A 12,014-nucleotide genomic window follows, 5' to 3' on the forward strand; every position below is an offset into this window, starting at 1 on the left:
TGGAGTATGGTGTACAATTTTGGTCGCCTAATTATAGGAAGGATGTCAACAAAATAGAGAGAGTACAGAGGAGATTTACCAGAATGTTGCCTGGGTTTCAGCAACTAAGTTACAGAGAAAGGTTGAGCAAGTTAGGTCTTTATTCTTTGGAGCGCAGAAGGTTAAGGGGGGACTTGATAGAGGTCTTTAAAATGATGAGAGGGATAGACAGAGTTGACGTGGATAAGCTTTTCCCACTGAGAGTAGGGAAGATTCAAACAAGAGGACATGACTTGAGAATTAAGGGACAGAAGTTTAGGGGTAACATGAGGGGGAACTTCTTTACTCAAGAGAGTGGTAGCTGTGTGGAATGAGCTTCCAGTGAAGGTGGTGGAGGCAGGTTCGATTTTATCATTTAAAAATAAATTGGATAGTTATATGGACGGGAATGGAATGGAGAGTTATGGTCTGAGTGCAGGTAGATGGGACTAGGGGAGAATACGTGTTTGGCACAGACTAGAAGGGCCGAGATGGCCTGTTTCCGTGCTGTAATTGTTATATGGTTATGTTGGGGAAGTCCAGAACAAGGGGTCACAGTTTAAGGATAGAGGGGAAATCCTTTTAGACCGAGATGAGAAAAAAAAAATTCACACAGAGAGTGGTGAATCTCTGGAACTCTCTGCCACAGAAGGTAGTTGAGGCCAGTTCATTGGCTATATTTAATAGGGAGTTAGATGTGGCCCTTGTGGCTAAAGGGATCAGGGGGTATGGAGAGAAGGCAGGTACGGGATATTGAGTTGGATGATCAGCCATGATCATATTGAATGGCGGTGCAGGCTCGAAGGGCCGAATGGCCTACTCCTGCACCTATTTTCTATGTATCTATGTAAATTGTGCAATATGGTGCATACTGTAGTGAGTCTTTTAATTTACACTTGAATGCAATATATATGCTTTACATTGGATTAGCTATGAATAAGGTTAGACTAAATTACATTCCTAATTACATTCCACAGTAGAGCCATCTTCATCCTTTTAAGATCAACAGGTGCAGCACATGAATGATAGTGTATTCATGTATGGAAATCAGGTTATAATCAAACACTTGGCCCGTTGACCAACCTGGGTCTCACTCCACACCTGGTACTACTCCTGGCCCTGACTCCAGTTGCATACCTTCTCTCATTCCTGTCCCTGAGTCCAGCCTTACACTTGGACCCCTAGTCTACCCTGATCTTACCTGCTTACGTTCCCAGTGCTGAACCCACCCCTGGTACCAGCTTTGACTGCACACCTAGTACTATTCCAGACCTTGACTCTGGATGCAAACTTGGCCTTGCTCCTAACCACTTTGCACTGACCCATACATTAAAAACCCATATCTGAACCCCTGGACTTAAACTTTTATGTTCAAGTCCACAGGTGATTATCTAATGCAGTAATCCTTTATAGGGCACTTCACAGACCAAATTATGGATAACAAAATTTGCCACATTCATTGGCTTCCTTGTTATCTAACATGCTAGTTACTTTGTCATCAATTGGTTGAACACAATTTATCATCCATAAAATTATACTCACTCAGCAGTATAAGTATTTTGTTACCATTTCTTTCATTTTCGTAACAAACTGTCCTGAAGTCATTTTCACCCGCAATATTTTCAGTATTTTGCTGTCTTCCTCTCAGCTGGGACTTTTCCGAAATGCAAAGTCCAGTAATTATATATTTAAGCAATATTATTCTATTAAATGTGTTCTTGAGAGTACATAATATTTTCTGTGGTAGTCATAACACAACAATGATAAAAAGATCTTTGTTTTGATTACACCTACCAACATGCATACATTATTGCATTACAGTTAATATGTAACAAGGGCAAATCTTTGTTCCAATGCTCCCCATTCCCAATTACTGCTACACTGAAGTGATTGAAACCCCAAGTGAAGTTTAAATGGCATCATAAAAGTAAAACCTCTGGAATGGATGATATTCATTACGTGGTTGGTTGGGGTCAGTATCAGCACAATTACTATATTAAACTTTGAATCTTCAGATGTCCTGGTTCAAGCTAAAACTAAAGACAAATAATAATCTCCTCACACATTCCCCTGCAAGTATCTCTGTCACTCTTATCGCATCTGAATCGGTTTCCATCTGAGGATGTTCATCTATGTGTTCAATTAATAAAACAATGAGATTGGGGACATTTCTATTCAACCTGTCAAAGGAATTGTGGGGGAGGGGGGGGTTAGAAATAGTCAGTGAGGTAAACAAACATAATAATTGAGTGGCAAATGACAATAGTGCTACCTTCCCAATATTTAACTGAAGGAAATAATGGGTTATCAGGGCTGTATGTTGTGACAGACAGCCTGACACCTTGCATGTCATTTTAATATTACACTTATCCCATCCCCCTGGATATTCCGGATTAATAAATTGAGGTTTTGTCAACTAATTACAAATCAGGGTAATTACAAATCAATAACATTAGCCAACTCCGAAACATGAAGCGCTGAGCATTGGGATCCAGACATCACGGACAACTGCCCTCAGTTCCCCGTTCACATCTGGCAGTGTTCTCCGTCTGAACCAGGGGCTGCGGAGCGTTTTTGAAAGTGGGGAGGCTGAGCGATCACTGATCGCTGGCCTTGTGGGTACCCGGTGAGGGAGTGGAGCAACCGAGTGGGGAGAGAGGGTGTGGAAGTAGGGTGTCCCCCCTCCCAGGGTAGGGACGTTTTGAAATTTGATGTATTAAAATCATGTTTTAGTGCATTGTAGAAGTATGATTTCAATGTTTTTTGTATGAAGTATTTTTAAGAGGTAACTTTTTAAGGGGTAACTTTTTCCACACAAAGGGTGGTGGGTGTATGGAACAAGCTGCCAGAGGAGGTAGTTGAGGCAGGGACCAACCCAACATTTAAGAAACAGAATGATACATGGATACGACAGGTTTGGTATGGACCAAAAGCAGGAAGCGTAGCTGGGACACGTTGGCGGGTGTGGGCAAGTTGCACCGAAGGGCCTGTTTTCACATTGTATCGTTCTATGACTACATTATACCTCCACCTTGCATGGACGCTTCAAAATCAAGTGATCGAGTTTTATTGCCATATACTCAAGCATAGAAACATAGAAAATAGGTGCAGGAATAGGCCATCGGCCCTTCGAGCCAGCATTGCCATTCAATATGATCATGGCTATTCATCTAAAATCAGTACCTCTCTCCTGTTTTTTCCCATATCCCTTGATTTTGTGAGCCCCAAGAACTAAATATAACTCTTGAAAACATCCAGTGAATTGGCCTGCACTGCCTTCGGTGGCAGAGAATTCCACAGATTCACAACTCTGCGTGAAGAAAGTTTGTCCTCATCTCAGTCATAACTGCCTTACCCTTTATTCTTGAACTGTGACCCCTGGTTCTGAACTCCGCCAACATCGGGAACATTTTTCTGCAGTTACAGTAAGTGAAAATCTAGCAGGCAAGCAGGATGCTTTCTCCAACCACCCCCATTTGAAGTCCACTATCTTCCACCGATTCTACCCAGTGCTTGGTACTTGGCACTTACTTCCAGCAGCCACTGGTTGTCCTCCAGGATGCACCGAGCCGCAGCCTGATCCATGCCGGTCACCTGGGCAAATTTGGCACAGAGACTCTCACGGCAGCGGCGCAATGCTTCCGACGCCTCCGATGGCCCGGGACTCTTGCACTGAGGCTGCTCCATGGCCGGAGCTGCAGTGAGCGACTCGCCAGCCCTGCTCCCCGTCAGCATCTGTCCCCGCCGCTGCTTCTGCTTCCAACACCCATGGCCCATGCAGTTGATATGAGTTTTGACATTTTCGTTGATCACATAATTTCTCACGACAGAGCATGAGAAAGTTGTGATCAGCGTGAGAATTTGGCGGAATGTGTGATTTTCACGGTCAATGCATGGGAGTTGGCAGCCCTGCCTCTCTATCTCCCTCCTCTCTCTCTCCCCCTCTCTCTGTCCTCCTCGCTCTCTCTCTCCCTCCCCTCTCTCTCCACCTCTTTCGCTCCCCTCTCTCTCCCTCCCACCTCACTCTCCTCCCTCTCTCTTCCGCTCTCTCTCCTTTCACCCCCCCTCACCCTCTCTCTCCCCTCTGTCTCTCCCTCACCCCCCTCTCTCTCCCGTCTCCCCCTCTCTCTCTCTCCCCTTCCCTCCTCTCTCCCCCTCTACTCTAACCCCTCCCTCTCTACCTATCCCTCTCCTCCCCCTCTCTCTTCCTCCTCTCTCTCCCCTCCCACCTCACTCACTCTCCCCCTCTCCTCTCAGCCCTCTCCTCTCTCGTCTCCCCCCTCCCCTCTCTCTCTCCCTCTTCCCCCTAACTGTCTCTTCCTCCCCTCCTCTTCCCCTGTCTCTCCCTCTTTCCCTCTCTCTCTCTCTCGCTCTCTCTCCATCTCTCGCTCATCTCTCTCTCCTCATCTCTCTCTCTCTCTCTGCTCTCCTCGTCTCTCCTCTCTCTCTCGTCTCTCCTCTCTCTCTCTTCTCTCTCGTCTCTCTCTCTCTCTCTCTCTCTCTCTCTCTCTCTCTCTCTCTTCTATCTCTCCCCCTCTCCTCTCTCTTCCCCCTCTCCCTCTCTCGCTCCCACTCTCTCTCTTTCTCCCTCCGTCTCTATCTCCCCCTCTCGCTCCACACTCTCTCCCCGCTCTCTCTCTCACCCTCTCCCCCATGTCTCCCTCCCACCTCACTCTCACCCTTGCTCTCTCTCCCCTCTCTCTTTCGCCTCTGTCTCTATCTCCTCTTTCTCTTTGCCCCCCCTCTCTCTTTCCCCCTCTTCCCCCTCTTTTACCACCCCTCTCTCTTCCCCCTCTCGCTCCCATTCTCTCCTACCCTCTCTCCTCCCTCTCCACCCCCTCTCTTCCCTTTCTTCCCCCCTCTCTCCCTCCCCCTCTCTCTCACCCCCTCTATCTCTTCCCCCCCTCTCCCACCTCACTCTCCCCTCTCTCTCCCTATCTCTCTCCCCTACCTCTCTCTCCCTCCTCTCTCTCTTCTCTCTCCTCATTCTCTACCCCTCTGTCTCTCTCCTCTCACCCCCTCTCTCTCTCCCCGTCTCCTTCCCCTCTCTCCCTCCGCCTCCTTTTGAGAGTCTCTGTCCCTTCGGCACAGAGACTCTCATGGCAGTGGCGCAACGCTTCCGACACCTCCGACGGCCTGGGACTCTTGCACTGCTCCATGGCCGGAGCTGCGGCGAGCGACTCGCCAGCCCCGCAAACATTCGCCAGCCCGGCAAACATTCGCCAGCCCCGGCTCCCGCATCTGACATCGCCGCTGGTTCTGCTTCCATCCCTCCCTCAGCCCCGGCTCTCCAACACCCGCAGCCCATGCAGTTTATCTGAGTTTTGACATTTTTGTTGATCACAGAATTTCTCACGACAGAGCGTGAGAAATTTGTGATCAGCGTGAGAGCTTGAGAATTTGTTCAAATGCGTGATTCTCATGCTCAAAGGGAGAGAGTCGGCAGCCCTGAAGAGAGATAACGTGTCAGCTCGTTCTAGAGCTTTTCATTGTCCGTGCAAGATCGCGAAGCTTATTGAGAATAAATGTACTTTAGATACGTTTAATTCGATAAATGTCTCTTTCTGCAGTTAGATGCAACCGGTCAGCATGCTCTCTACTGTGCACCTGTGGAAGATAGACAAACCAACTCTCTGTAATCTTCTCAGGAAGTAGAGGCGTTCATGTGCTTTCTTAATAATTGCATCTGTGTTCTCGGACCAGGAAAGATCTTCAGAGATGTGCACGCCCAGGAATTTGAAGGTCTTGACCCTTTCAACCATTGACCCGTTGATATAAACGGGACTGTGGGTCCCCATCCTACTCCTTCCAAAGTCCACAATCAGTTCCTTGGTTTTGCTGGTGTTGAGGGCCAGGTTATTGTGCTGGCACCATATGGACAGTCGCTCGATCTCTCTTCTATACTCTGACTCATCCCCATCAGTGATACTTCCCACAACAGTGATGTCGTCAGTGACCTTGATGATGGAGTTCGCACTCTGACCGGCTACACAGTCATGAGTATAGAGTGAGTACAGCAGGGGGCTGAGCACGCAGCCTTGAGGTGCTCCCGTGCTGTTATCGAGTCTGACACATTTCCACCGATACGAACAGACTGTGGTCTGTGAATGAGGTAACCAGCTTGGAGGGGATGATTGTATTAAATGCCGAGCTGTAATCAATGAATAACAGCCTGACATGAGTTTTTATTGTCAAAGTGGTCCAGAGCGGAGTGGAGGGCCAGCGAGATCGCAGCCACCGTTGATCTGTTGTGGCGGTAAGCGAACTGCAGTGGGTCCAGGTTTTTGTCAAGGTAGGAGTTGATTTGCGCCATGATCAACCCCTCAAAGCACTTCATCACCACAGGCGTTAGTGCCACTGGTCGATAGTCATTGAGGTACGTCACCTTACTCTTCTTAGGCACTGGTATAATTGATGCCCTTTTAAAGCAGGTGGGGACCTCAGACCTCAGAAGTGAGAGGTTGAAAATGTCCGTAAAAACTCCAGCCAGTTGGTCCGCACAGGTTTTTAGAACATGGCCAGATATACCATCAGGTCCAGGCGCTTTTCGAGGGTTCACCCCTCTGAAGGATTTCCTGACGTCGGCCTCTGTGACTGAGACTGAAATACCATCACAGCGAATGGGGGCTTGGGAAGGCACATCAATGTTCTCCCTATCAAAGCGTGCGTAAAACGCATTGAGCTCGTCAGGGAGTGATGTTTCGCCGACATTCGAGCTGCCTCCTGATTTCGCCTTGTAGGAGGTGATTGCATTCAGGATCCGCCACAGCTGCCTCACCTCTGGGGGTGCGCTCTTTAATTGCTGCCTGTAGGCAGGAAGAAGCAGCACCGCGGTATGGTCGGATTTACCGAAGTGAGGGCGAGGGATAGAGCGATAGGAATTCTTGATGGTGGTGTTGCAGTGGTCGAGGGTGTTTGGTCCTCTGGTGCAGCAGGAGACATGTTGGTGGAAGTTAGGGAGTGATTTCTTTAGGTTTTCCTTATTGAAGTCCCCAGCAATTGTGGTAAATGCCTCAGGGTAAGACGTCTGGTGTTTGTTGACCACGGCATGCAGCTCCTCCAGTGCCAGACGGACGTCTGCCTGGGGTGGGATGTAGACCGCGGTCAGGATGATGGAGGTGAATTACCTTGGGAGGTAGAAGGGACGGCACTTCACTGCCAGATGTTCGAGGTGTGGAGAGCAGGAGTTGGACAGGACTGCCACGTCTGAACACCACGCAGAGTTGATCATGAGGCAGACACCCCCTCCTCTCCCTTTCCCAGATGCCAGGGTACGGTCCATGCGGTGGATGGAGAACCCTTCAGGCTGCACCACTGAGTCTGGGGAGCTGGGGGTGAGCCATGTCTCTGTGAAACAGAACACAGAGCATTCCCTCAGCTCCCTTTGATAAAGCATCCTTGCCCTTAAGTCCTCCACTTTGTTTTCAAGGGACTGTACATTGGCCAGTGGGATAGTAGGGAGAGGGGGCCGAAGTCCCATGCGCTTCAGTCTGACCTGAAGTCCTGCCCGTCGGCCACGTTTCCGGACTCAATGGAGGCTTCCCCTTTGTTTCCAGGTACTGTGTTTACTGTACCTGTTGCTTCTGCGAACATGCGCTGGAAAGGGGATTCCTTCACAGACGGCAGCTCCAGCTCCATAACGAACGGGAGTGCCTTCAAAGTCGGCAGCTCCAGCCTCATTGTTCCTGGAGGATCCAGCTCGTCGACTCTGGAGGTCATCCCGGAGTTTCCAGGTACAGTACCTGCGTTCCTCCATCGGGTCGGGTGATTTCCAGCGAGCGTGGGAAAGTTTAAAGTCCGGGGCTCCCACAGCTGCGGGAGGTGGCGAAATTGTAAGAGCCTTGAGGTACTCAAGCAGCTTGTCCGAAACGGCACCAATTTCTGCCATTTCCTGATCCAGGTGAGTTGATGGAAGTTGTATTTAAACCTTTTGTTCTGGTGCTCCGCAAAAGTCGTCGCAGGCAGGCGCCATCTTGATCTTTTATCACTCTGATATAAGTTAATCTTCGTCTCATCTGTCCACAAGACCTTTTTCCAGAACTGTGGTTGCTCTTTTAAGTACTTCTTGGCAAAACTGTAACCTGGCCATAGTATTTTTGCAGCTAACCAATAGTTTGCATCTTGCAGTGTAGCCTATGTATTTCATAGAAACATAGAAAATAGGTGCAGGAGTAGGCCATTCTGCCCTTCGAGCCTGCACCTCCATTCAATATGATCATGGCTGATCATCCAACTCAGTATCCTGTACCTGCCTTCTTTCCATACCCCATACCCCCTGATACCTTTAGCCACAAGGGCCACATCTAACTCCCTCTTAATATATAGCCAATGAACTGGCCTCAACTACCTTCTGTGGCAGAGAATTCCGTTCATTTTTGTTCATGAAGTCTATTGGGGACAGTGGTCATTGACAAATCCACACCTGAAGACTGTTTCTGACGTCAGGTGTTTGGGAATTTTTCTTTATTATAGAGAGAATTCTTCTGTCATCAGCTGCGGAGGTCTTCCTTGGCCTGCTCTCTTTCTTCTTAATCAGTGGTTCTTAACGTTTTTGGCACCAGTACGCGCATACATGAACAAAATACTGTATGTGGTATGTACCTTTGTTAGGTTCCTACACATGGGCTCAACAAATTGAAATGTTATTTGCATCCCCTTCATGATCCCAGGCAAAGCCCAAACGACCCCATAGGGGGTCACGACCCCCAGGTTAAGAACCACTGTTAATGATGTTCCAAACAGTTGATTTTGGAAAGCCTGAACTTTGGCTGATGTCTCCAACAGCTTTATTCTTGTTTCTCAGTCTCATAATGGCTTCGTTGACTTTCATTGGCACAACTTTGGTTCCAAAGGTGATGGGAAGACTGGAGGAAAGACTATGTACTCAGAGCTGTCTTATATCTGCATTAAGGAGGCATTTAAACACACCTGAGCAATTACGAACACCTGTGAAGCCATGTGTCCCAAACATTATGGTGCCATGTATAGGGGGGGACTATGTATAAACACAGCTATAATTTCTACATGGTGAAACAAAATGTATAAAAATACCCTTTAATAAAATCTGACAATGTGCACTTTAACCACATGTGATTTCTATTACAAATATCAAATTGTGGAGTACAGAGGCTACAACTCCCGTATCTGGTCTGAGCTGGCTCCTCCCTGTCCAACTCTGATATATGTAACACCAACCCATGTATCAAATAACCGCCCCCAAGCGTTCAAAATAATACTGCTAGAAATATCTAGATAAAATAATATAATATGCCAACAGTAACTAGCCTAAGCATGAATGGCTCCTATAGATGCAAATAAATAAATGACGGATCTTTGTCCCAATCATTATGGAGGGCACTGTATTACATCAGGAGACGACTTAATCTTGGATGTCTCTGGGAAGAAAAGTCTGTCTTCCCTTATGCGCCGCGTGGATCAGCTTATCACAAGGGAGCTTGTCAAATGCTATACAAAAGGTCGTAAAGAAAACATCCACTACCCACATCAATTATCTTTGTTACTTTTTCAAAAAACTCAATTAAGTTTTTGAAACATGATCTTCCAAACACAAAACCATGCTGACCATCCCTAATAAATCCATGTCTTTTCAGTCCCTAAGAATCTTCTCCAATAATCTCCCCACTGTTGATGTAAGGATCACCTTCCTATAAGTTTCTTGGAATATCCCTGTTGACCTTTCTTAAAATAAATAGAACGATACTGACTATTCCCCAATAGAGTGATACAGTGTGGAAACAGGTCCTTTGGCCCAACCTGCCCACACCGGCCAACATGTCCCATCTATCCCTCTAAACTGATCCTATCCATGTACCTATCTAACTGCTTCTTAAATGTTGGGATAGTCCCTGCCTCAACTACCTCCTCTGGCAGCTTGTTCCATACATCCACCATCCTTTGTGTGAAAAGGTTACCCCTCTATCCCCTTCACCTTAAACCTATGTCCTCTGGTCCTCAATTCACCTACTCTGGGCAAGAGTGTGCATCTACCCGATCTATACCTTTCATGATGTTATACACCTCTATAAGATCACACCTCATCCTCCTGTGCTCCAAGGAATGAGTCCAGCCTACTCAACTGCCAATAGCTCAGGCCCTCTATACCTGGCAACATTTAGTTTAGAGATACAGAGCAGAAACAGGCACTTCAGTCCACCGGGTCCGTGCCAACCAGCGACCCCTGCACGTTGACATTTACTACACCCACTAGGGACAATTTTTACATTTGCCAAACCAATTAACGTACATCTGTGGAGTGTGGGAGGAAACCAAACGAGAAAACCCACGGGGAGAACGTACAAACTCCACACAGACAGCACCCATAGTCAGGATCGATCCAGCGCTGCATTCGCTGTAAGGCAGGCAACTCTACCGCCCTATCCAGTTTGACAACATCTTTCCTATAACACGGTCCCCAGAACTGAACATGATACTCTAAATGTGGCCTCACCAACGTCTTATACAACTGCAACATGACCTCCCAATTTCTATACTCAATACTCTGGCTGACGGAGGCCAATGTCTTTTTGACCACCCGATCTACCTATGACTGCACCTTCAGGGAGCTATGCACCTGCACTCCTTGAAACCTCTGGTCTATAATACCACCTAGAACCTTACCATTCACTGTGTAGGTCCTGCCCATGTTAGACTTCCCAAAATGCAACACCAGACATTATTCTGCATTAACTTCCATCAACCATTCCTCAGCCCACTTGGCAAATTGATCAAGATCCTGCTGCAAATTTTCACATCCATCCTGACTATTTGCAAAACCACCCACTTTTGTATCATCTGCAAACTTGCTAATCTTGCCATGTATAGAAACATAGAAAATTGCTGCAGGAGTAGGCCATTCGGCCCTTTGAGTCATGGCTGATCATCCAAAATCAGTACCTCGTTCCTGCTTTTTCCCCATATCCTTTGATTCTGTTAGCCCTAAGTGCTAACTCTCTCTTGGAAACATCTAGTGAGTTGGCCTCCACTACCTTCTGTGGCAGAGAATTCCACAGATTCACAACTCTCTGGGTGAAAATGTTTTTCCTCATCTCAGTCTTAAATGACCTATCCCTTATTCTTAAACTGTGACCCCTGGTACTGGACTCCCCCAACATCGGGAACATTTTTCCCGCATCAATCCCTTAAGAATCGTATGTTTCTATAAGATACCCTCTCATCCTTCTAAGTTCCGGTGAATACAAGCCCAGTTGACCCCATTCTTTCACCATATAACATCATATACCAAAGCTGAACATAATACTCTTAGATTTTAGTGCCATCTACAAACTTGCCAATCATGCCTTGCACATTCTCATCCAAATCATTGATACAGATGAGAAAAGGTAATGGGCCCAGCACCAAACCCTGAGGCACACCACTCGTCACAGGCCTCCAATCCGAGAAGCAACCTGCCATCATCACCTCTGCTTCCATCCATTAAGCCAATTTTCTATCCATTCGGCTATCTCTCCTTGGATCCCAGGCGATCTAACCTTCCAGAGCCGGCAACCACATGGAACGTTGTTGAATGCTTTACTGAAGTCCATATATATATCTGCCCTCATCGACCTTTTTGGTCACGTCTTCAAAAAAGTGAATCAGATTTGTGAGACACAACCTCCCACGTACAAAACCATGCTGACTATCCTTAATCAGCCCTTGCCCGACTAAATGCCTGTATATCCTATCCCTCAGAATGCCCTCTAGTAACTTTCCACCCACAGTTGTTAAGCTCACTGGCCTATTGTTCCCAGCATTTTCCCTGCAGCCTTTCTTGAATTAAAGGCACAACATTTGCCACCCACCAGTCTTCCGGCACCTCTCCTGTATTTAAAGACGACATAAATTTAGGGATCTTCAGGGACATCGCCTGTGCCTAAAGATCTTGGCCAAAACACTAGAAATCGCCAGCCTTGCCTAACTCAGTATCCAGGGATAGATTCCATAGGGTCATGGGGACCTACCCACTTGAATGTCCT

This window comes from Amblyraja radiata, chromosome 2 (assembly GCF_010909765.2).
Source record: "Amblyraja radiata isolate CabotCenter1 chromosome 2, sAmbRad1.1.pri, whole genome shotgun sequence".
Lineage (NCBI taxonomy): Eukaryota > Metazoa > Chordata > Chondrichthyes > Rajiformes > Rajidae > Amblyraja > Amblyraja radiata.